This window comes from Orycteropus afer, unplaced genomic scaffold (genome assembly GCF_000298275.1).
Source record: "Orycteropus afer afer isolate SDZICR_OR568_19922 unplaced genomic scaffold, OryAfe1.0 scaffold00632, whole genome shotgun sequence".
Taxonomy (NCBI): domain Eukaryota; kingdom Metazoa; phylum Chordata; class Mammalia; order Tubulidentata; family Orycteropodidae; genus Orycteropus; species Orycteropus afer.
This window is the reverse complement of record NW_006922219.1, coordinates 979,744-984,053: the sequence shown is the minus strand read 5'-3', so window position 1 is coordinate 984,053 and position 4,310 is coordinate 979,744.

Genomic DNA, 4,310 nt, shown 5'->3' with positions numbered 1-4,310 from the left:
GGGTTTGAACCGCCAGCCTTCTGGTTAGCAGTCAAGTGCCTTAGGCACTATGCTACCAGAGCTCCCAGTCTATTAAATACTCAGGTGTAAATAGTATTTACATCATTATAATAAAGTAAACAGGAGCCCTGCTGGTGCAGTGGTTAAGTCCTCAGCTGCTAACCTCAAGGTACACATTTCGAACCCACCAGTGGCTCCACAGGACGAAGGTAACACAGTCTACTTCCAATAAAGATTACAGCTTTGGAATCTTACAGAGTTCAGGAAATGTAGTTCTTGGACTGTGGAAGATAGCTGTCTTCAAAACAAGTTTTGTAGAAGTATTTGACTTTGTAAATTATACTTATATATTCATTAGATAAAATAAAAACTCAACATTTGTGGAAGATAGTATGGGAGGGGAGATAATAGGATTGTTTATAAAGCTTGTCAGATAAATAGGAAATAAATATAAATAAGAAATTGGGAAAGGAAAAAATATAAAATAACAGCAAACATAAAAAAGGTATGCAACTCTGTGGTCATTAAAGAAATACAAATTAAGGCAACATGGAAATACTATATTCTCTATCCATTTAGCTACTTGTGGCATAGTCCCTAAGACATATGACTGCTAACAAGAAGGCTAGCGGTGCAAACTCACCAGCCACTCCTCGGAAGGAAGGTTGGGCAATCTATTTCCGTAGTGATACCACCTTGGAAACCTAAGGATGGGTCACTATGAGTCGGATCCAACTGGAGGGCAGCATGTTTAGATTTTTGTTTGGTATCTCACAGCCTTTAGTCCTGCCACTGGAGAACTAGATGCTAACAACTGGGACAGGATGACACACTGGGTCACCTCACTTCACTCTGGGTATCCTTTGTCCCTCTCTTAAATTGGCTCCCCTATTCCCTGGATCCTATGTGTGCCTCCACTCCCATCCCCATTCCTCCTTCATTTTGCTTCCATCATTTTTGGTTCTAATTGCCTCTAGTATGATTCTGAAAAAGGGAACATGGAAATAAAATGTTAAAGTTCTAAACACCTGAATATGTCTTTAGGCTATCCTAGTACTTATTCAAACATTGGCTTGAACATTTTTTCCCCTAGAAATTTGGAATCTATTGCTTCCATTTCTTTTAACATTAAGATGTTATTTCTTGTCATCTCTAAACATTTCAGGATTTTTTCCTACTCTCTTCCTAAAATGTCATGGTTATGCATTCTTAGTTTGTGTCTATGTTCATTAACTGGGAGATCTGGTACTGCAGTGCCTAAGGTATCTGACTGTTAACCAGAAGGCTGGTGGTTCAAACCCACCAGCCACACCCCTGAAGGAAGATTGGGCAACCTACTTCCATAGTGATACCACCTCAGAAACCCCAGGAGGGGTCACTATGAGTTGGTTATAGACTCGAAGGTGGTGAATTATTTTACTTATTTTTTGGGGGGGGGATGTTCATTAACTAAAGTAAAAATTTGTCCACTTTTGTCTGTAAATTCTAAGACATTTCCTTGAATCAATTTTAATTATTTCCTATATCTAGTCCTGCTGAAACTTGTATTATAAGGTTGCTGAAATTCCTTAATAGGTAGTCTAATACATTTATAGTTCTTCTCTTCTGTTCACATGTTTCCATTTAGTACTGTCTTATGGAAGTATTGGGAGCTCTGGTGGTGTAGTGTCTAAGGCATGTGACTGCTAACCAGAAGGTTGGTGGTTCAAATCCACCAGTCACTCCTCAGAAGGAAGGTTGGACAATCTACTTTTGTAGTGATACTGCCTTGGAAACACAAGGAGGGGTCACTATGAGTCAGATCCCACTCCACAGCAGTGAATTTGGTTTGGTTGGGTCTATGGAAGTATAGAGGAGCTCTGGTGTCCCTGTGGTTAAAGCATTGGGCTATTAATCAAAAGTTTGGTGGTTCAAACTGAATAGCTGCTCAGTGGGGTAAAGACGAGGCAGTCTGCTTTTGTTGCCTTTGAGTTCCTGTGGGACAAAGTCACTATGAGTTGGAAGTGACTAGATGGCAGTTAGTTTGGATTTTTGGTTTTGTGGAAATATGACTTTTATCATCAAGTTCATCTGTTCATTTTTTTAATTTCTGTGATCATATGTTTAATTTCCAAAAGCTATTTCTTATTCTGTGATTGGATATATTTGTATATAATTTTGTTCTTATTTCATAATTTTAATGTGTATTGATATAATTATGGGAAAGTGTTTATAGACTGAGTTTGTGGTTACAATAAGAAGTTTTCAATTTGCATATAGTCAAAACTTCCATCAACTCATCAATTTTTTTCATTTTTCATCTTGGGTCATGGTTAGAGAATTTTACACTTGACAATTCTAAAAATTTCCCATATATTTTCATCTAGGTAGGGATGATGAGGAGAGAGGGATCTGAGCATCAAGAAAAATAAAATTGTTTGAACTTTGGAGAAAAAGGAGCAATAGATAAATAGTTAAGGAATTCTTAGGTGGTACAATTCTTAGCTTTGAATCTCTTGTTCCATAATTATACACACACACACACATATTTGGAAGACCTACAGGGCATTTCATTTGTATGGTAGGTATCAATAAGCACTGTCCCATGAATAAGTGAAGATTCATTTCCTCCTAAGAATAAAGAAAACTAGCATCAAGAGTTTCAAGGAAATACAAAACAAGCATTGCCCTGGCTATTGGCATTTTTGAACATTTATAATCTTGTGGTAACAAATCATATCTGTACACTCTAGTTGTTAAATGTCTATTAATTAAACTTTTATAGACATTCTACTTTTTTTTTTTTTTTCAGGAGCTCTAGTGACATAGTACCTAAGGCATTTGACTGCTAACCAGTAGGCTGGCAGTTCAAACCTACCAGCCACTCCTCAGAAGGAAGATTGGGCAATCTACTTCCATAGTGATACTGCCTTGGATACCCAAGGAGGTGTCACTGTGAGTTGGATCCAACTCCACAGCAATGAGTTCCCCCCACCCCTGTATTTTAAGGATATGTCTAAGATGCACATCAACAAATCATGGCTTTTCAATAAGGATAATTTGAAAATACTCAATCTATAAATCTTACAGTATCTTTCATGTGACAGATTGAAAATTCAGAACCCTGTGCATATGTACTGTCAAATATGGTAGCTGCTAGCCAGGTGTGGCCATTTAAATCAATTAAGATTAAAACTTCAACTGCTCCATAGCACCAGACACATTTCAAGTGCTCAATAGCCACACATGGCCAGTGGCTGTTGTATGGGACAGCACAGATATACAATCCCTTCATAACAGAAATCGACAGGACTGCTCTTGATGGTTTATCATCCTCAAGTCAGGTGCCATAGACTCTTTTACATGAATTTATTATTTCTCACACAGATTACATCAGGTTTCCAACAGTCTGGGTCATGGATATTCATTAAGCTGGTATATAAGAAAACCAAAACACATAATGAGTGAATCTCTCTCTGATGTTTTCAAGAACAAATGTTCTCAATTCCAAAAAGCAAATAGTGTTCCTTCCACCTCAGTCTTCTGACTGAGGACTCTTTCTGGCACTGAATTTCAAGGGAGTAAATTCTTTTCTAGAAGAGCCCATGGGAAGAAGCCTAAGATAAGCTTTGGGAGGCAGAGAGTCCAGCTCAGAGAGAAGGATTCTGGGAAGTGAAAAGGATGAAAAGAGGCAGGGCCAGTTAGGGCACTCCCTGGTTTACTCAGAACAGCAATTCTCAAAATTTGGTTTACAGAACTCTTGGAGTCTCTTTCACAAGATCCATGAAATCAAAACCATTTTTATAACATTGCTGGGAAATTGATAGTCTTTCTTATTGTGTTGGTATTTGCACCAAGGTAAATCAGCTGAGAACCTAGCAAGAATCAATGCTGTCTCATCAAGCTGCAATTGTAAATGAATTCTTAATCATCCCATGTATTTGCAGGACAAACAAACAAACAAACTAAAAGAACAGTTTATTTTAAAGATGCACTGATTGAACTATTAAAAACTGTTAACTTTATTAAATCACCATCCTCAAATCCACATCTTTTAATATCCTGCCAGATGAGGTGGGAAGAAAATATAAAGCACTTCTCCATTCCACAGTATGATGTTTGTCTCAAGGAAAACAATTTGTAAGAGTGGACCTAGCCTCTTTTACATGGAATATCACTCTTGGTTGAAAGTATGAATGACAGAAAAACTGTCTTGGATATTTGGCACTTTCTCAAAAACGACAACTAGCAAGCCTGCCATTTCAGGGAAACCACCTGACAGTATTATGACCAAAGATAAAATGGAAACTCTCAAGAGATTATAATATTAG